The sequence below is a fragment of the Giraffa tippelskirchi genome, chromosome 14 (genome assembly GCF_054371585.1).
Source record: "Giraffa tippelskirchi isolate mGirTip1 chromosome 14, T2T-mGirTip1v1.2.pri, whole genome shotgun sequence".
Lineage (NCBI taxonomy): Eukaryota > Metazoa > Chordata > Mammalia > Artiodactyla > Giraffidae > Giraffa > Giraffa tippelskirchi.
Window position 1 is genome coordinate 12,092,501 of NC_137288.1, and position 21,899 is coordinate 12,114,399.

Sequence of the window (21,899 nt, forward strand, 5' to 3'; positions counted from 1 at the left end):
GGGTTCTAGCCCCTCCCCCCCTTCCCTGACTCCCCCCCTTCCCTAACCCTGACGACGAGCTGCGGGTGCCCGCGGGTCCACCTGCGGGCAGGGCCCCTCCCACTCGCGACCTCGCCCGCGGAGACGGCAGCGCGCGCCCGTCGCCCGGCTGTCAGGCACTCTCTCGCCCGAGGGCCCCGCGGGTCCACCTGCGGGCAGGGCCCCTCCCACTCGCGACCTCGCCCGCCGAGACGGCAGCGCGCGCCCGTCGCCCGGCTGTCAGGCTGTCTGCCCCTCCCCCCCTCCTCCCTAACTCGGCCGCAGAGCCGCCTCGACCGCCGAGCTGGCGGTGCCCGCGTGTCCACCTGTCGGCCGGGCCTCTCGCACTCGCGACCTATGGCGCCCAGCCGCCAGCGCGCGCGCGTCGCCCGCCTGGCAGGGACTCCGCCCCTGCCGCCGAGCTGGCGGTGCCCGCGGGTCCAGCCGGCCGGGCGCGACCTCTCGCCCGGTTGTCCTGCCCCTCCCCCCCTTCCCTCACTCTGCCGCCGAGCTGGCGGTGCCCGCGTGTCCACCTGTCGGCCGGGCCTCTCGCACTCGCGAACCGCCCAGCCGCCGGCGCGCGCGCGTCGCCCGCCTGGCAGGGAGTCTGCCCCTCCCCCCCCTTCCCTAACTCGGCCGCAGAGCCGCCAGGAGCCGCGGGTCGACGAGCCCGACGGGGTTCTAGCCCCTCCCCCCCTTCCCTAACTCCCCCCCTTCCCTAACCCTGTCGACGAGCTGCGGGTGCCCGAGGGTCCACCTGCGGCCGGGCCCTCGCACTCGCGACCTCGCCGCCGAGACAGCAGCGCGCGCCCGTCGCCCGGCTGTCAGGCTGTCTGCCCCTCCCCCACTCCTCCCCTAACTCGGCCGCAGAGCCGCCAGGAGCCGCGGGTCGACCAGCGCGACGGGGTGCCCCTCCCCGACGAGCGACCTGCGGACTCGCGACCTCTGCCGCCGAGCCGCCAGCGCGCGCGCGTCGCCCGGCGCCACCTGACTCGCGAGTCGCAGCTGCCCCTCCCCTAACTCGGCCGCAGAGCCGCCAGGAGCCGCGGGTCGACGTCGCGACGAGCTGCGGGTGCCCGCGGGTCCACCTGCGGGCAGGGCCCTCCCACTCGCGACCTCGCCTCGCCCGGCTGTCAGGCTGTCTGCCCCTCCCCCCCTCCTCCCCTAACTCGGCCGCAGAGCCGCTTGGAGCCGCGGGTCGACGAGCCCGACGGGGTTCTAGAACTCCCCCCCTTCCCTAACACGAGCTGCGGGTGCCCGCGGGTCCACCTGCGGGCAGGGCCCCTCCCACTCGCGACCTCGCCCGCCGAGACGGCAGCGCGCGCCCGTCGCCCGGCTGTCAGGCTGTCTGCCCCTCCCCCAACTCGGCCGCAGAGCCGCCAGGAGCCGCGGGTCGACGAGCCCGACGGGGTTCTAAACTCGACGAGCTGCGGGTGCCCGCGTGTCCACCTGCGGGCAGGGCCTCTCCCACTCGCGACCTCGCCAGCCGAGGCGCCAGCGCGCGCCCGTCGCCCGGTTGTCAGGCTGTCTGCCCCTCCCCCCCTTCCCTCACTCTGCCGCCGAGCTGGCGGTGCCCGCGTGTCCACCTGTCGGCCGGGCCTCTCGCACTCGCGACCTCTGCCGCCGAGCCGCCAGCGCGCGCGCGTCGCCCGCCTGGCAGGGACTCCGCCCCTCCTCCCTCCTTCCCTCACTCTGCCGCCGAGCTGGCGGTGCCCGCGTGTCCACCTGTCGGCCGGGCCTCTCGCACTCGCGACCTATGGCGCCCAGCCGCCAGCGCGCGCGCGTCGCCCGCCTGGCAGGGACTCCGCCCCTCCTCTCTCCTTCCCTCACTCTGCCGCCGAGCTGGCGGTGCCCGCGGGTCCAGCTGTCGGCCGGGCCTCTCCCACTCGCGACCTCGCCCGCCGAGCCGCCAGCACGCGCCCGTCGCCCGGTTGTCAGGGTGTCTGCCCCTCCCCCCCTTCCCTCACTCTGCCGCCGAGCTGGCGGTGCCCGCGTGTCCACCTGTCGGCCGGGCCTCTCGCACTCGCGAACTATGGCGCCCAGCCGCCGGCGCGCGCGCGTCGCCCGCCTGGCAGGGAGTCTGCCCCTCCCCCCCTTCCCTAACTCGGCCGCAGAGCCGCCAGGAGCCGCGGGTCGACGAGCCCGACGGGGTTCTAGCCCCTCCCCCCCTTCCCTAACTCCCCCCCTTCCCTAACCCTGTCGACGAGCTGCGGGTGCCCGAGGGTCCACCTGTCGGCCGGGCCTCTCGCACTCGCGACCTCTGCCGCCGAGACAGCAGCGCGCGCCCGTCGCCCGGCTGTCAGGCTGTCTGCCCCTCCCCCACTCCTCCCCTAACTCGGCCGCAGAGCCGCCAGGAGCCGCGGGTCGACCAGCGCGACGGGGTTCTAGCCCCTCCCCCCCTTCCCTAACTCCCCCCCTTCCCTAACCCTGACGACGAGCTGCGGGTGCCCGCGGGTCCACCTGCGGGCAGGGCCCCTCCCACTCGCGACCTCGCCCGCGGAGACGGCAGCGCGCGCCCGTCGCCCGGCTGTCAGGCTGTCTGCCCCTCCCCCACTCCTCCCCTAACTCGGCCGCAGAGCCGCCAGGAGCCGCGGGTCGACCAGCGCGACGGGGTTCTAGCCCCTCCCCCCCTTCCCTAACTCCCCCCCTTCCCTAACCCTGACGACGAGCTGCGGGTGCCCGCGGGTCCACCTGCGGGCAGGGCCCCTCCCACTCGCGACCTCGCCCGCCGAGACGGCAGCGCGCGCCCGTCGCCCGGCTGTCAGGCTGTCTGCCCCTCCCCCACTCCTCCCCTAACTCGGCCGCAGAGCCGCCAGGAGCCGCGGGTCGACGAGCCCGACGGGGCTCTATCCCCTCCCCCCCTTCCCTCACCCTGTCGACGAACTGCGGGTGCCCGCGTGTCCACCTGCCGGCAGGGCCTCTCCCACTCGCGACCTCGCCCGCCGAGCCGCCAGCGCGAGCCCGTCTCCCGGCTGTCAGGGTGTCTGCCCCTCCTCCCCCCTTTCCTCACTCTGCGCCGAGCTGGCGGTGCCCGCGTGTCCACCTGTCGGCCGGGCCTCTCGCACTCGCGACCTCTGCCGCCGAGCCGCCAGCGCGCGCGCGTCGCCCGCCTGGCAGGGACTCCGCCCCTCCTCCCTCCTTCCCTCACTCTGTCGCCGAGCTGGCGGTGCCCGCGGGTCCAGCTGTCGGCCGGGCCTCTCCCACTGGCGACCTCGCCCGCCGAGCCGCCAGCACGCGCCCGTCGCCCGGTTGTCAGGGTGTCTGCCCCTCCCCCCCTTCCCTCACTCTGCCGCCGAGCTGGCGGTGCCCGCGTATCCACCTGTCGGCCGGGCCTCTCGCACTCGCGACCTATGGCGCCCAGCCGCCAGCGCGCGCGCGTCGCCCGCCTGGCAGGGAGTCTGCCCCTCCCCCCCTTCCCTAACTCGGCCGCAGAGCCGCCAGGAGCCGCGGGTCGACGAGCCCGACGGGGCTCTATCCCCTCCCCCCCTTCCCTAACCCTGTCGACGAGCTGCGGGTGCCCGCGGGTCCACCTGCGGGCAGGGCCTCTCCCACTCGCGACCTCGCCCGCCGAGCCGGCAGCGCGCGCCCGTCGCCCGGCTGTCAGGCTGTCTGCCCCTCCCCCCCTCCTCCCCTAACTCGGCCGCAGAGCCGCCAGGAGCCGCGGGTCGACGAGTCCGAAGGGGTTCTATCCCCTCCCCCCCTTCCCTAACTCCCCCCCTTCCCTAACTCTCGACGAGCTGCGGGTGCCGGCGTGTCCACCTGCGGGCGGGGCCTCTCCCAATCGCGACCTCGCCCGCCGAGCCGCCAGCGCGCGCCCGTCGCCCGGCTGTCAGGCTGTCTGCCCCTCCCCCACTCCTCCCCTAACTCGGCCGCAGAGCCGCCAGGAGCCGCGGGTCGACGAGCCCGACGGGGTTCTATCCCCTCCCCCCCTTCCCTAACTTCCCCCCTTCCCTAACTCTCGACGAGCTGCGGGTGCCCGCGTGTCCACCTGCGGGCAGGGCCTCTCCCACTCGCGACCTCGCCAGCCGAGGCGCCAGCGCGCGCCCGTCGCCCGGTTGTCAGGCTGTCTGCCCCTCCCCCCCTTCCCTCACTCTGCCGCCGAGCTGGCGGTGCCCGCGTGTCCACCTGTCGGCCGGGCCTCTCGCACTCGCGACCTCTGCCGCCGAGCCGCCAGCGCGCGCGCGTCGCCCGCCTGGCAGGGACTCCGCCCCTCCTCCCTCCTTCCCTCACTCTGCCGCCGAGCTGGCGGTGCCCGCGTGTCCACCTGTCGGCCGGGCCTCTCGCACTCGCGACCTCTGCCGCCGAGCCGCCAGCGCGCGCGCGTCGCCCGCCTGGCAGGGACTCCGCCCCTCCTCCCTCCTTCCCTCACTCTGCCGCCGAGCTGGCGGTGCCCGCGGGTCCAGCTGTCGGCCGGGCCTCTCCCACTCGCGACCTCGCCCGCCGAGCCGCCAGCACGCGCCCGTCGCCCGGTTGTCAGGGTGTCTGCCCCTCCCCCCCCTTCCCTCACTCTGCCGCCGAGCTGGCGGTGCCCGCGTGTCCACCTGTCGGCCGGGCCTCTCGCACTCGCGACCTATGGCGCCCAGCCGCCGGCGCGCGCGCGTCGCCCGCCTGGCAGGGACTCCGCCCCTCCTCCCTCCTTCCCTCACTCTGCCGCCGAGCTGGCGGTGCCCGCGGGTCCAGCTGTCGGCCGGGCCTCTCCCACTCGCGACCTCGCCCGCCGAGCCGCCAGCGCGCGCCCGTCGCCCGGTTGTCAGGCTGTCTGCCCCTCCCCCCACTTTCCTCACTCTGCCGCCGAGCTGTCGGTGCCCGCGGGTCCACCTGCCGGCCGGGCCTCTCCCACTCGCGACCTCGCCAGCCGAGCCGCCAGCGCGCGCGCGTCGCCCAGTTGTCAGGGTCTCCGCCCCTCCCCCCCTCCTTCCCTCACTGGGCCGCAGAGCGGCCAGCGCCCGCGGGTCGAGCACCCGGACGGACCTCTCCCACTCGCGACCTCTGCCGCCGAGCTGCCGTGTTGATCCCGCTCGACCTCACCCGAGTGGGCTCTCGGCTCGCCCTGCCTTCCGGGGTTGATCTGGTCTCGGCGACCGAGCCGCCAGATCGACCCGTTCTCTTCCGTTTGCTTTTTCTTTTTCAGGTGCGTCGGGTTTGTTGGTTGCGGTTATGTGAGGGACGAGTGCGTGCTTTTGCTTTTGAGGCGCTGCTATATGAACGCGTCGTTTCAAATCCAAGTCTCTTCATTTGTGCCGTTGCTCAACGTTGCTTTTGCCGAAAGAGCCGTCGTCCGGGTCACAAAAGGGCTTTCTCCTGGCGTGCCCAAAGATGGTGACGGGGACACGGACGGGGATGCTGGCGAGTTGTTGTTCTGGGGCGTGTGCTCACACCGTCTGACGTGGGCCTGCGATCCCCCTCGGATGGGAGTGCATTCCGCTGCTCCGTGGGTGGGGAGTCAAGAATCCTTCCCGTCCCGTCCGTCCGTGCGTCCGTCATCCCTCGCCCAGGGACGTTCTCGAGAAGTGTGGGCGGATCCCGTTCTCCTGTCTGCGCCGTTGACTGAGCGGAGAAACGCGAACTAGGATGGGCTCCGTCTGGCAACGAGTCCCCGTCGGTCGCCCACTAAGCTCCTATGCTGGGGCTGGCTCACTGGATAGCTGGTTGGGGGTCGGGCGCCACCTGCCTGTCGGGCGCTTTTTCAGAGGGTCTTGGGGCGGGGCGACCACGGATGGAGCCGGCCCGGGCCGGCTAACTCTTGAATGCCTTGAGGCTGTGGAAGGAGGCGGTGTGGGAGGGGCACCTTGGGACAGAGGTCAAGGGGGCGGGGATAGGTAGCCACTTCGGCTTTTCGGTTTGGGTGGGAAATCTTGACGAAACTTAACTGGATTCGAGAAAACGGGCATTGGATCCCAAGGGAATCGACTTCCTTCTCTCTGGCCTGATCACTTCGCATGGGGGAATCTTAGTTCTCCCGCCAAGGATGTTGAAACCAAGACGTGACAGGTCACGCGGGTCCAGTCTCTCCAGTGAGGTTCAGGGGCAGAACACAAGGGTCAAAGTTCGCCTCGTGACAACGAAACCCTGCGCACCCACCCCACTCCTCCGCCACCCCACCCCCCCCCCCCCCGCGCCGGCCAAATCGGAACACTCCCTTGTCTGCCCAAGACAAGTGCTGGCCGGTGGTGGCTGAGGTGAGGGGGGCAGACTCCCGTTGCACGGGAGTGAGCTTGATCCCGGAGGTGATGAGCTCAGAAAACACAAGCAAATATTCAGAAGAATATCTGTGCACGTTGTCCTTTGCTGACTGTGTCTTTCTGTCTCTGCCCGCACCACCTACACACGCTGCCCACGCCCCCAACGCGTACACACACAGCGCACGCACTCCCGCACGGCCCTACGCAGCACCCGCACACACGCCGGCCACACCCTGCACACCCACTCACACACACACACAGCGTTGTCCTTGGACTGGCTCTGTCTCTCTGCCGGCCCCCCCCCACACCCACGTGGCGCACAGACACACCACCACCCCGACACTGGCCCCCTACACACACGGCCCTATGCGCCACCGCACACAGGCACACACCCCGCACGCACACTCCCACCCCCCCCACCCCGCCCCACTATGTTGTCCTTGGCCTGGCTGTGTGTCTCTCTGCCTCTGCCTCTGCCTCTGCCCCTCCCCCCACTCACAACTACGTGGGACCTGCACACAGCACAGACACACACCCCCCACACACACTGCCCTCCCCCACACGGTCCTATGGGCCACCGCACCCACGCACACACCCGGCACCCACACTGCTTCTCACCCCCCCGCCCCTCCCCCACACACTATGTTGTCCTTGGCCTGGCTGTGTGTCTCTCTGCCCGCCCCCCCCTTAACAACCACGTGGCACCCGCACACAGCACAGACACACCCCCCACCCACCCCCGCCCCTCCCCCTCCACACACTATGTTGTCCTTGGCCTGGCTGTGTGTCTCTCTGCCCGCCGCCCCCCTCACACCCACGTGGCACCCGCACACAGCAGAGACACCCCCCCCTACACACACACTGCCCCCCCCCGCGCGGTCCTAGGCGCCTCCGCACACACGCACACACCCCGCACGCACACTCCCCACCCCGCACCCCGAACCCGCCCACCCACACTACGTTGTCCTTGGCCTGGCTGTCTCTCTCTGCCTCTGTCACTGCCCGCCCCTCCCACACCCGCACCCACAGGCGCACACACCCCCGTGGCATTCGCACACAGCACAGACACAATATCCCCCCACACTGCCCCCCTACACACACGGTCCTAGGTGCCATCGCACACACGCACACACCCCGCACGCACACTCCCACCCCCCGCCCCGCCCCCCCCACACTATGTTGTCCTTGGCCTGGCTGTGTCTCTTTGCCTCTGCCTCTGCCCCTCCCCCCACTCACCCCTCCGTGGGACCTGCACACAGCACAGACACCCCCCCACACACACACACTGCCCCCCCCACGGTCCTATGGGCCACCGCACACACCCCGCACCCACACTCCCCCCCGCCCCCTCCCCCACACACTACGTTGTCCTTGGCCTGGCTGTCTCTCTCTGCCGCTGTCACTGCCCGCTCCCCTCCCCCACACCCGCACCCACAGGCGCACACACCCACGTGGCACCCGCACACAGCACAGACACACCACCCCCCACACACTGCCCGCCCCCCCGCACGGTCCTAGGCGCCTCCGCACACACCCTGCACGCACACTCCCACCCCGCACCCCGACCCCGCCCACACACACTACGTTGTCCTTGGCCTGGCTGTCTCTCTCTGCCTCTGTCACTGCCCGCCCCCCCACACACCCGGACACACCCCCGTGGCATTCCCACACAGCACAGACACAACACCCCACACACGGTCCTATGTGCCGTCGCACACACGCAACACCCCACACACGGTCCTATGCGCCATCGCACACGCGCACACACCCCGCACGCACACTCCCACCCCCCCGCCCCCCCCCCACTATGTTGTCCTTGGCCTGGCTGTGTCTCTCTGCCTCTGCCCCTCCCCCCACTCACACCTCCGTGGGACCTGCACACAGCACAGACACCCCCCCACACACACACTGCCCCCCCACGGTCCTATGGGCCACCGCACACACGCACACACCCCACACCCACACTCCCACCCCCCGCCCGCTCCCCCACACACTACGTTGTCCTTGGCCTGGCTGTCTCTCTCTGCCGCTGTCACTGCCCGCTCCCCTCCCCCACACCCGCACCCACAGGCGCACACACCCACGTGGCACCCGCACACAGCACAGACACACCACCCCCCACACACTGCCCGCCCCCCCGCACAGTCCTAGGCGCCATCGCACACACGCACACACCCCGCACGCACACTCGCACCCCCCACCCCGACCCTCCCCCAAACTATGTTGTCCTTGGCCTGGCTGTGTCCCTCTGCCTCTACCTCTGCCCCTCCCCTCACTCACACTTACGTGGGATCTGCACACAGCACAGACCCACACCCCCACACACACACTGCCCCCCCCCACGGTCCTATGGGGCACCGCACACACGCACACACCCCGCACCCACACTCCCACCCACCCCCCGCCCGCTCCGCCACACAGTACGTTGTCCTTGGCCCGGGTGTGTCTCTCTGCCCGCCCCTCCCCCCCACCCCCCGCTTAACAACCACGTGGCACCCGCACACAGCACAGACACCCCCCCACACACACACTTGCCCCCCACACACTGCCCTCCTTCACACACGGTCCTGTGCGCCACCCCCCCCCACGCACACACCACGCACGCACGCACCCACCCACCCCCGCCCCTCCCCCCACACACATTATGTTATCCTTGACCTGGCTGTGTGTCTCCCTGCCTCTGCCTCTGCCCGCCTCCCCTCACACCCGCACCCACAGGCGCACACACCCACGTGGAACCCACACACGGCACAGACACGCCCCCCACACACACTGTGTGGTGTCCCTGTCCCTCACTTTCTCCTTCCCTTCTTCATCGTCCCTCTGCCCCTTCCTCCCCACCTCCAGCTTCACAGGACAGGGTGCCTCTAAGGTGCCTCTGCCTGTTAATACACCCTTGACAGGAAGATTTCTACAGTCTGACCCGTCACGCCTGTCACCTGGGGGGGGGCGGGGCGGGTGCGTGGTCAAGCATCCTTGGTATGCTAGGTAGAGCTTTCTCTGTGGAAGGTAACGCTGTTTGCCACTTGGGGCATACCTTCCACGGTCCCTAGTGGTTGACACGCCACCCACTTCACTGAGCAAATCCTAGGAGCCTTCACCGAATCTCTTGCAAAATTCTTCAGAACTGTCAGTCTTCCGGTCACCCCCCATCATCATCAGGCGACGTGTAGAGGACCGATGGAAAAACGGGAGGATTGACTTCTTCCATGGGATCGGATGACCTGAGGAGTAGGATGCTCAAATGGATGCCTGACTTCTTGACGAAAATACGTTGGGGCGGGGAGGGGCAGGACGGTCCACTTAGGAGGTCGGGTTGAACGTGTACACATACGACATGTACATCATACAATCCACAAGCACCTACCAGGCAGCACAGGAAATGTAGGCTTCCTACTTTGGATTCACCTCTGAGGGAAAAGAATCTGAAAACCCGAAACGAGCACGACTTTGTAAACCCACTCTATACTTCATTTCTGCCATAAGGGTGGTGTCATCTGCATATCTGAGGGGATTGCTATTTCTCCCAGCCATTTTGATTCCAGCTTGTGCTTCATCCAGCCCAGCGTGTCTCGTGATGCTGTACTCGGCATGTAAGTTAAATAAGCAGGGTGATGATAGAGAGCCTTGATGGACTCCTTACCCTATTTGGAACCAGCCTGTTGTGTTCCATGTCTAGTTCTTACCTGTTGCTTCCTGACCTGCAGAAATACAGATTTCTCACTACTTTTGTTGTTGTTGTTGTGAATTCCCTAACCTGAGTGAAAAGCGCGAGAGACAGAGAGAAGAGGGGGAGGGACAGGCAGACAGGCAGGGGGGGAAAATAATCATAATCATAAAAAAAAAAAAAAAAAAAAAAGGACCTTACCGTTAACTCTGTTGCTTTCCAGATCCAAAGAGACCACAAAGGACCGGAAAGGACACAATGTTTAAAATGGGAATTGGAAAAGACGGACATCCACTTGGTCGCTTCAAACAATAATGCCCCTGTCAGCGGAATAGAATCGTTTCTCTTTTTCTCTCTACCTGGTCCTTCCAGACTTCAGAAACTCTCAGTGAGGATTCTTCTCTCCTTGGCGAGAGAGTGATTTCCATACGTTCCTTAGGGGCCCAGAGGATGTTTCTGTGAAACGGGGATATCCACTTCTGGATGGGAGATTCCTGGGCCACGTGTGTTTGGTCCTTTGCCTGTGGTGCTTCCCCCGAAAGTGGGACTGGATCCTGAAGTTTTCTGAGTTGCCTCCGATATCGGAAGCTCTGTCAGAGGGGACAACCCTCTCTGGGGGGACATTTGCCACCATCTCTTGCCCTTCTGACGGAGAACTCAAAAGGCCCTGTGCCTGAAGCTCTGCAGATGGAAGCTAGAGTGAAGGAGGAAACAGACAGAGCTGGACTCCATCTTAGGCCAGGCTGCGAACATGAGGCTACACGCACGGTCACCCTCCCAATGGACTCTGAACTTTGTGCCCGGTGTCTATAGAAGGGGCATACCAATGGAAAACCGGACACGCACACACACACACGCAGGCGCCTGCCCGCGCGTGCGCGCGCGCGCACACACACACACACACACACACACACACACACCCGGATAAAACAGCCTTTGGGGCTTGTACTTGGACTCTCCGTGGCCTAAAAGAATATGCTAATTATCTCTGTCACAGAACAAAGCCATCAGTTCCATTATGTGTATCAGGATATGACCACAGGCCTGTGAATAAATGTCCACTGTGTATCTCGTCTTATAACACATGAATGATGGGGTTATCGGGATTGTCTTTACCCTTCCTTTGTTTAGGTAAGTCTCAAGGAATTTGGGGTGGTGGGTTCAGACACATACCCCTGAGGTATAAAAGATTTTCACGAATGCTGGTTGGGGTCCTTGGCTAAGAGAAGACTCTGCCTTGGGCCCGCTGGTGTAAGAAACTGCACTCCACTACCTGCATGGTCCTTCTGAGTGAGTTTGTTTCCCAGAACGCGTGGCTACAACAAGAGGACTCGGTGAACATTTCCGACAGAGCTTCCTTGGTGGCTCACACGGTCAAGAGTCTGCCTGCGATGCAGGAGACCCGGGTTCCATCCCCGGGCCAGGAAGGTCTCCTGGAGAAGGGCATGGCAACCCGCTCCAGGACCCGACCCTGACATCTAGAAATCTCCTTGACTGACTCCCCCTGCACCGACTGGTTTCGAATCCGCTCCAGGGATGAACCTGTGTGTTTCCTTGGTTTCCCTACAAGTGCCTCTGAGGAAATACCTGATTGCTTGCACCCCAGGCCTGCTTTCCCAAACCCGTCCATCGACATCACAGCCTCCTGAGAGGAGATATGAGAACTGGTTCACTGAACGGAGGATCTGTGCTCAGAGACTCTTTTCCATGACAGGGAGGCCCGTACTAACTAACCTATTTGGTCCCTCCCTCCTTCCCTCGTTCCTTCCTCCTTTCATTCTGGATTTTCTTTTCTTTTTCTTTCTTTCTTTCATTCTTTCTTTCTCTCTCTCTCTCTCTCTCCCCCTCCCTCCCTCCCTCCCTCTCTGTCTGTCTGTCTTCCTTTCTTTCTTTCTCTCTCTGTCTCTCTCTCTCTCTTTCTTTCCTTCTCTTTCTTTCTCTCTCTCTCTTTCTTTCTCTCCTTCCTTTTTCTCTTTTTCTCTCACGCACACGTGCCTTCTCTCACGGACACGCGCACATGCACGCATTCACACACACACACAGTCACCAGCTCAGCTTTTCATGGGTTCCAGGCAAGTGTCAGAGGAGGGAACGCCTGGGGTCCGGAGTAGGCCGCCGCCCCCACCCCACCCCACGCACGCACCCCTCCGTGCCCTATGGAGTGTTTTGGATTCAAGTGACTTAAGAACCGGCCAGCGCCAGCGGAACGCTCTGCCCCTCCCTCCTTTTCTGTCTCTCTGAAGGCAGGCAGGAAGGAAAAACGCCTCCCACGGAGGAAGATGTCAAGAGATGATGGCTGCTTCGACGCACGTCCGTGATCCTCACATGCATTAGCGGGGTTTCCTGGGTTACGAAAAGGAGGAGACTCCTTTGGCCTGACCCAAGGCGAGTTTGTCCCTCAGCCTCCCTCCCCCCCCCCCCAGGCCCATTCCTCCGCGCGGTGCTGAAGGGGCAGCCTCAAGGTGGAGAAATGGGGGTGGGGTCGGGGCGGATCACCATTCAATCGAGGCAAAGTCCAAAGGCTCTTCCTTGACTGGAAAGCGTTCTGCATTTGAATGAAGCTATCCCACGAGGGGCCCTGCAGGGGGAGCGGGAGGGGGAGGGGGAGGGGGAGGGGAAGGGGAAGGGGGAGGGGGAGGGGAGGGTGGAGGGTGGCGGTGGGGGTGGGGCCCACAGACAATAGCCCCGGCCAGCGGCCGGCCTTGCCTGGCTGAGGAAGCCCTCTGGCGGCGGCGGGGCCACGCCCCCGACTCCTGCAACTCGATCCCTTCAAGGAAACTTCTGCGGTGATTCCTGTCCAGGGGAATCATCAAAGTTGGCCTGTTTCTGAAAAAGGCCTGAGTCACAGCTGTGACAGATTCTCTGGCTCTCTTGACACATGGATTGACCTGCACCCTCCCACCCTGGCAGATCCTTTGGACACGCCTGAAGAGGTCTTTGGCCTCCGTCAGAAAACAAGCCAAGATAGACACACAAATACGTGCTTGTCTAGCCTTGTTGAACAGGCCAAAAATGATGCATGGCCTTGGATTGGAGAGAAATCTGCTCCTCTCACACGCCCGAAGGCAGGAAGTTCTCAGCGGGACAGAACCTGCCTTCACGTCTCAGCGGGACCACCGGGGACGGTCCCCTGGCCCTCACCCGCCCCCAACCCCTAGACCAGCTCCCCCGACTCCTCTCCCCACCCCCCACCACCCCAGCGCCCAGCCACCGAGGGGGGCCCGGGGAGGGATGGAGGTCTCAGCCGCGGTTCTGAGAGGTCACTTGTGAAACCGCCCTAGCTAGGCCGAGACGCCTAGGAGTAATATTGTAAAACATGAAAGAGAACACAAAATGGACTGATGACTCTGAGAGAAGAATTGTAATTGGAGGAAATTTCAGGACTGGCTCTGATATTGCATCCCGGAAAAAGTAAAACTCATACAGAGAGTAGAAAAGTGGTTACTAGGGCTATGGGGAGAGGTTGGTAAAAGGGAACAAATATTCAGCTATAAGATGAATAGAGTCTGAGGATCTCATGTAAAACACGGCAATCTTTTTGACATGTTTTGTATAAATGAAATCTTATGAAGATAAAATCTAAGTAGGAAAGATGGAGGGAAGAAAAAAAAAAGAAGGTGAAATATGTGAGGTGATATGAATTAACTGGATGAGGAATCCTTTCACATCGTAAACACATGAAATCACCACAGTTATATTTCAATTTCTTGCAATTTTATATGTCAATTATACCTCAAAAAAGTTGAAATTTTAAAAAAGATATTACAAGATCTATGAAAAACCGTGAAGATTGTGTCTGGCTTGATAACATTGAGAACGTAGAACTCAGGCGATCCAAAACGTCCCCCTGACTAATAGAGTGTTTGTGTCATCGGTTACTCAATTCTGAATTATCATAGGTTCCAGAATTGTTGGTTGGATGCAAGATTTCAAAGCAGCCACATACTGGAAAACTTAGTTTTAATGAGTTTAGTTCTATTCTCTCAAAGCGGAGAGCTCTATTTAAAGATGATACTTTACGTGGACTTCCTTGATTTTTCCTACGTCGGATCAGAGACGGATGTAGTGAGATATCATGAAGTAATTCCCTGTTTTTCTCTTTATAATTTCCGCGACATGATCCTTCTAGTTAGTAAGAAACATTTGTGTTGCCTTGAAGAGAATTAGATTATTATCATAATAATGGAAAGGGAAAGTAGTAGGTTTATGCTTGGCCCTTTTATATTTAAAATATACCTTTTTGGCTACAGTGTGAGGCATAGGAGATCTAGATCCTGCAATCGAGGAATGAATCTGTGCCCTTTGCAATGGAAGCAAACTGTCTTAATCCCTGGAACCCTAAGGAAGTTCCTCAAAAGAGACGGTTTGCGACTAGGTCAGAAATGATAGTCTTCAAAGGCAATCCCTTTAAGGTCAAAGGAACAAAATTTACTGACTGAAGAAAAGCCTCTGGGTAATACGAATGAGGAGTCTCTGACCTATGAGCAGCCCATCAATACTCCTATTGCCGGCAATAGGAGTAAAGAGGACATCCCATGACACAGAAGGACCTGTCCCAGGAGAGAAGCCCAGGTTCATTCTGCCCGAGAGGAGAAGGCGGGCCGAGCGATGGTCTGGGAAGGGTTTAGAGACTCAGGGTGCGGGCACATGGCTACGCTTGCTGATGAGGGGTCAGATTCCCGATGAGATGAGACGACACGGCTCGCCAGCATGGTGGGGCCGTCAAGAACCCCCTCGAATCTTGCAGACCCTCTGCGACCAATGAGAGAGAGCCAGGCACCACTGCTCAGGGGCACAGCTTCTGCTCTGCTCTTGGCAGGTCCCGGTCACCTGCCACCTTCCTAGGTCTCCAGCAGAGGTAAAGTGAGGCCCAAATGCCGCCTGAGAATCTTTGAGCTCAGAATGGACACTCTCTTTTTTCAGTGGCCTGGAGTGTCATAAGCAATCCAAAGGTGAGCAGAATTAAATGCAAGTAGTCAGAATAGTGGTGAGAACAAAAGGAAATGGCAAGTCATTGTTAACAATCTATTTTGGACTTAAAGTTTTGTGAAGAGAGAGACGGAACCTAGCTTCAGAAGGGGAGGGAGGTCCAGCAAGGTCGAATGAGGCCCACTGGTGGCTGGGGACTCATCTGGAGGAACTTCTCTGAAGAAGGGCCTGGGATCCATCTGAAAGCGGGAGTGAGAACCCAGGCCCGGGAGTGAGTGTCCAGAGCTGGAATGAGAGCTCCTGGGAGACTGACTCGAGCGCGGCTGGTTTCCGGGGCACCCACCTCCCCTTCTCCTCAGCTGATGCCCGCAGGCTGGGTCACGGCCCTTGAGGGAGAAGCCTTGGCAGAAGGTCTCCCCATGGAGGGAGCCCATAGGTGTCTCAGTCTGTCAGTGGCAGTTGCTCGTTTTCTCGGGCTGCCAGCCCATCTGAGCTGTTTCTGTTGGAGGGGAAATCTGCCTGAAGTTATGCCTGAGGCATGAGCTCTCTTATTATCAAATTAGGCGAATATCTGATACATAATGTGAATACCTGGCATACTGCCATGGAATTTCTAAATATCCGTGTGCCGAAAGCTAACTCCATCCCCACGTGTGCGAGCTAATTCAGGTGAACTCGCTCGTGTGGTAGTAGTGGTGAGAGCAGGAGTGGATCGGGAGCGAAAGGACCAGGTGGAATTTCTCGATTCAAATCCATGAATCTCTGAGGACTTCGTGAGCACGTTACACTTTAAGTGTCATTCCTGGCCTGAGAGGGAGCACGAACAGGACTTTTCTGATGGCTTCATGGAGACGTGAGACAGGAGTCGAGATCCACAGTATGCAGCGAGCGGTATCTTTGCTTATAGGCAGATCCAGAAAAAGCTATCAGCTCACTGTTGGTTCTTTCAAAGCACGTAGTAGCTGTGTGGTTGCCCGATAATGTGAGTGCCGTCCACCTAGACTGTACACGCACCTCACGCACCGAGTATCTGTCGGCCTTGTAGATGAGGAGGTGGCTGAGGGGCGTTTGCGCAAGTGACTGGGTTTGAATCTAGACAGCACCCTTTGCTGTGGGCTTGGTGAAGTGCAGGTCCTCAGTACACAGGATTCTCATCCTTCCTGGCCTGTTTCTGGCTCCTCTTCACCATCTGGGTTCCACAAGCCTCATCTTTAGCAGCACCGGTGTGCTCTTACCACAAACCTCCGAACAGCACGTTCTTTCAAGGTGCCTCCTCGTTCTTCACCGCTGGTGCTGGGCTCAGACCGTCCCCTGCCCCACGGCCCTTTCCCGGGCCTTTCCTTTTCACTCTCCCGTGGCTAGAGCTCTGACCCATCCTCCAAGCGCGAGGCCTCTTCTCACTATTTCGCATTCCAGGCAAGCCTACTTATTCTGGGAGTTATTCCCCCTTGATACTTTCTGTCTATAACCAGGACCAGGACCAAGCACACAAATCTCTTTCCACGCAACCCCTTCTTGACGCTCAGCTCTGCCGGGCGTGTTGGTGCTGACTCTCGTACGGATGGTGAGTCGACAGGTGACCGGTGACGGGTGAGCTTTTCATGAACCACGTGGAAAGTATGGTTGGCAAGCCTCTGACACAGATTCCCCCATGGGAAAACATCGTCACCTCCTGAGACAGTCCTGGGAACAAAGTCAACGAACAGAGGATTCAGTGCTTCCGGACACATCGAGTGCTTGTGGCAGACACAACCTGCCCCAGAGCATCCAAGGTCAAGTGTGAGGAAAGGCCTAGGAGTAGCGGGACCGGGGACTGAACAAGTCGGCTCTGCTCCTCTCCCGGCTGCAGTCCAAAGAAACGCCAAACAGGATGCCTCTTTGTTGCCATCGAGTGTCCAGTTCTAAACTTTTGTTAACAATGTATACAATGTTAAGGCGCGGGAGAGCCGGCTTTACTGAAACTTGTGGATCGTGCACTTCTTATCCCTGCTACTGTTTGATACAATTAGAGTTTAAGAGCACCCTGTTTTCCAGGAAAGATACTATATAACGCAAAGGTGCGATTTCTAGTGCCACCTTAATTTCCCCAGTCTCTGGGTACGAGAGCTGAACCAAATGTTGTCTAGTATATTTTCAGGGACATGACAAGCTATTCAGATCCTTCCCGATAGATGTTCTGAAAAAGAACTACTAGCTGCAAGAACTAAATCTCAATTTCAACTCCGGTAGAGGAGAAGCTGCGCTGCTGGCAACAGTTAAGATAAACACTGTATCTTCCCAAGAATAGACTGGGTACCCCCAGCATTTACCTTGAGGCTGCAGCGAGGAAGACTAAGTCTGCCCCTGAACTAGGTCCGTTTCTTTGACTTGAACCTTTATACGTGATTCCTGATATCTTCAGTTTCCGTATGCTGCCTGTAGCCCGAGACGTACAGGGCGCACCCCTCGTCAAGGCTCAGATTTCAAGAGTCTAATACATTTCCATTCAGATACAGATAGCAATCTGCAGAATAGAGAATAATACGTATCTCGTTGGAGCGTTACAGGAATATCATGACATGACACGTGTGGCCCCGCGCGCCCCCAACCACAAGCCCAGATCTCCCGTCTCCCCTCCGAAACCTCCCCCTCCTCCCCCCCATACCCAGCCACCGAGGGGGGCCCGGGGAGGGATGGCGGTCTCAGCCCCGGTTCCGAGAGGTCACTCGTGGAGCCGCCCTAGCTAGGCCGAGACGCCAGATGTGGCTGCCCTGCTGCTTCACGTCCATCTCCGTGAGCCATGCCCCAAAGGCACGTGAAATCATTGAGAGCAAACAGCGCCCCCAGAAAACGCAAAATGATCCTCCTGAACCCCACACGGCCGCCATCTTGGTGGATCCACGTTAGAGGTCGTTGGTAGGTATCCCCACTTGATGCCTGAATAGTACTCACACGGACTCGATTTCTTTTCGCTTTTCCTGGGTGCCCTAGCCAGAGAGATCACGTGGGCCGGAGAGCAAACACAGAACAGAACAGAGCCCCGAACCACAGCCAAGTCGAGGGCGTGCGGAACCGCAGGAACTCACAGAGCCTGTGAGGGGACCCAGATGGGGAAGAAGCGTCCGTGCTCACGTATCTCTGGGGAGGTTGGAAGGGGCGCCCGCCAGCGAGGCAGGTGCCGCGCGAGTGGCCGGAGACGTTTCTCCGTGGGATCTCTCGGGGTGTCGCAGGGTGCCGGGTGCAGGGGCACCCTGGGAGGCCCGGTCCACCGAAAAGCCCGAGAAGTCTTCATGTGGGGCAGGCACGGAATGGTTTCTTGCAGGGCCGGGCGAGGAGAATTCGGGGGCCCATACCTCCAAGCCCCACACGTCTCGAGAGGGTTCCACGTGGCATTCTGAAAGGCCGGGCGACGGAGGGAAGGGGTTCGTGGCTGCGGACAACGCCTGGCTGGAGGAATTCTTTGTCTTTGGCGACGGTTCACCCCGCAGGTCAGGTCATGAGGTTCCTCGACACCTTCCACGGGGCGGATGTTCACAGGAGGAGTGGGGACGGGACGGCGGACTCGCAGGCCACCCTCCTGTCCCCACTGCTCCCCTCCAGAACTGGAGCTCGAATCTAGATGGGCCTCTGACCGCACACATCGCTGGGTTTACGTCGTGCCGGCTTCACCTTCGAGTCTCACAAACTGGCACTCTTGCTGCTTCTAGGAGTGTCCTAGAGAAGAAGACACCGGGTTCCGTACGAGATCAGCTTCTTGGACGCGGCCCTCTGGAGCCCGTGGCTTTGGCTTCAGGGGAAGCACGCTGCCTACGGTATAGCCTGGCCCGGAAGCTCATCCGAGGATTCCTCAGGAGTTCGCGGGCCCCGAGGATTCTGTTTCCGAAAAGCGTTTTCTGGAACCGGGCGACTTGGGGGAACGTGTCACTGGTCTGGAAAATGGAAGGCCGCTGTCAGAGGGTTCAGTGACCTTTACGCTCCCTCCTTTCACTTGAAAGGTGTCTTCTTTTTTCTCCCCACCCCGCCCCCCAACCCCCCGCAACACACACACACCCGACAGCTTGCCTGACCGTTGTTGCTGGGGAGATGAACTCTCAGGAGACGGGAGGCCAAGTCTCTTTCACACCCCGGGGAAGACGATAGGAACGGGTCCCCAGCCGTGCGATGTTTCCGTGTCTCGGCACGGCCGACAGTCTCCTCCTCGTTCTGGGTGCTCCCGTTTCCTCCACCCCCCACCCCCCACCCCATCCCATCCCATCCCATCCCACCCCATCCCATCCCATCCCAAACTAAGGGTTTAGTTTAATGCCAAACTTCTACAAAGAAATAAGCAAATTTTTGTGCAATGTCCAGTGATCTCTTTCTAGGTTGATAGACTGATCAATGCCGTGGTTAATTCCCACAGTAAGTGGATGCCACCCTGTAAATCTTCTTGGCTCATTGCCTGCCACACCCGCTCCATTGCTGGTTAGGAGTAATGTTGTAAAACATGAAAGAGAACACAAAATGGACTGATGACTCTGAGAGAAGAATTGTAATTGGAGGACATTTCAGGACTGGCTCTGATATTGCATCCCGGAAAAAGTAAAACTCATACAGAGAGTGGAAAAGTGGTTACTAGGGCTATGGGGAGAGGTTGGTAAAAGGGAACAAATATTCAGCTATAAGATGAATAGAGTCTGAGGATCTAACGTAAAACACGGCAATCTTTTTGACATGTTTTGTATAAATGAAATCTTATATGAAGATAAAAATCTAAGTAGGAAAGATGGAGGGAAGAAAAAAAAAAAGAAGGTGAAATATGTGAGGTGATATGAATTAACTGGATGAGGAATCCTTTCACATCGTAAACACATGAAATCACCACAGTTATATTTCAATTTCTTGCAATGTTGTATGTCAATTATACCTCAAAAAAGTTGAAATTTTAAAAAAGATATTACAAGATCTATGAAAAACCGTGAGGATTGTGTCTGGCTTGATAACATTGAGAACCTAGAACTCAGGCGATCCAAAACGTCCCCCTGACTAATAGAGTGTTTGTGTCATCGGTTACTCAATTCCGAATTATCATAGGTTCCAGAATTGTTGGTTGGATGCAAGATTTCAAAGCAGCCACATGCTGGAAAACTTAGTTTTAATGAGTTTAGTTCTATTCTCTCAAAGCGGAGAGCTCTATTTAAAGATGATATTTCACGTGGACTTCCTTGATGTTTCGTACGCTGGATCAGAGACGGATATAGTGAGATATCATGAAGTAATTCCCTGTTTTTCTCTTTATAATTTCCGCGACATGATCCTTCTAGTTAGTAAGAAACATTTGTGTTGCCTTGAAGAGAATTAGATTATTATCATAATAATGGAAAGGGAAAGTAGTAGGTTTATGCTTGGCCCTTTTATATTTAAAATATACCTTTTTGGCTAGAGTGTGAGGCACAGGAGATCTAGATCCTGCAATCGAGGAATGAATCTGTGCCCTTTGCAATGGAAGCAAACTGTCTTAATCCCTGGAACCCTAAGGAAGTTCCTCAAAAGAGACGGTTTGCGACTAGGTCAGAAATGATAGTCTTCAAAGGCAATCCCTTTAAGGTCAAAGGAACAAAATTTACTGACTGAAGAGAAGCCTCTGGGTAATACGAATGAGGAGTCTCTGACCTATGAGCAGCCCATCAATACTCCTATTGCCGGCAATAGGAGTAAAGAGGACATCCCATGACACAGAAGGACCTGTCCCAGGAGAGAAGCCCAGGTTCATTCTGCCCGAGAGGAGAAGGCGGGCCGAGCGATGGTCTGGGAAGGGTTTAGAGACTCAGGGTGCGGGCACATGGCTACGCTTGCTGATGAGGGGTCAGATTCCCGATGAGATGAGACGACACGGCTCGCCAGCATGGTGGGGGCGTCAAGAACCCCCTCGAATCTTGCAGACCCTCTGCGACCAATGAGAGAGAGCCAGGCACCACTGCTCAGGGGCACAGCTTCTGCTCTGCTCTTGGCAGGTCCCGGTCACCTGCCACCTTCCTGTCTCCAGCAGAGGTAAAGTGAGGCCCAAATGCCGCCTGAGGATCTTTGAGCTCAGAACGGAAACTCTTTTTTTCGGTGGCCTGGAGTGTCATAAGCAATCCGAAGGTGAGCGGAATTAAATGCAAGTAGTCAGAATAATGGTGAGAACAAAAGGAAACGGCAAGTCACTGTTAACAATCTATTTTGGACGTAAAGTTTTGTGAAGAGAGAGACGGAACCTAGCTTCAGAAGGGGAGGGAGGTCCCGCAAGGTCGAATGAGGCCCACTGGTGGCTGGGGACTCATCTGGAGGAACTTCTCTGAAGAAGGGCCTGGGATCCATCTGAAAGCGGGAGTGGGAACCCAGGCCCGGGAGTGAGCGTCCAGAGCTGGAATGAGAGCTCCTGGGAGACTGACTCGAGCGCGGCTGGTTTCCGGGGCACCCACCTCCCCTTCTCCTCAGCTGATGCCCGCAGGCTGGGTCACGGCCCTTGAGGGAGAAGCCTTGGCAGAAGGTCTCCCCGCGGAGGGAGCCCATGGGTGTCTCAGTCTGTCAGTGGCAGTTGCTCGTTTTCTCGGGCTGCCAGCCCATCTGAGCTGTTTCTGTTGGAGGGGAAATCTGCCTGAAGTTACGCCTGAGGCCTGAGCTCTCTTATTATCAAATTAGGCGAATATCCGATACATAATGTGAATACCTGGCCTACTGCCATGGAATTTCTAAATATCCGTGTGCCGAAAGCTAACTCCGTCCCCACGTGTGCAAGCTAATTCAGGGGAACTCGCTCGTGTCTGACCCGTGTGGTAGTAGTGGTGAGAGCAGGAGTGGATCGGGAGCGAAAGGACCAGGTGGAATTTCTCGATTCAAATCCATGAATCTCTGAGGACTTCGTGAGCACGTTACACTTTAAGTGTCATTCCTGGCCTGAGAGGGAGCACGAACAGGACTTTTCTGACGGCTTCATGGAGACGTGAGACAGGAGTCGAGATCCACAGTATGCAGCGAGCGGTATCTTTGCTTATAGGCAGATCCAGAAAAAGCTATCAGCTCACTGTTGGTTCTTTCAAAGCACGTAGTAGCTGTGTGGTTGCCCGATAATGTGAGTGCCGTCCACCTAGACTGTACACGCA

The 21,899-nt window shown here is 59.6% G+C and overlaps 1 long non-coding RNA gene across 2 annotated transcripts in view; it reads right to left on the bottom strand.

Annotated features, from left to right (window-relative positions):
* Positions 1-5,797, bottom strand: part of LOC145534282 (uncharacterized) — a 26,963-nt gene extending 21,166 nt beyond the window's left edge. Inside the window, exon 1 of one of the 2 annotated variants that reach the window (XR_014074407.1) lies at positions 5,047-5,797. This is a non-coding gene — a long non-coding RNA (uncharacterized LOC145534282). Of the gene's footprint in view, positions 1-4,989 lie in introns of both variants that reach the window. The other variant, XR_014074408.1, reaches the window with a different exon arrangement.
* Between the last annotated feature and the right edge of the window lie 16,102 nt (positions 5,798-21,899).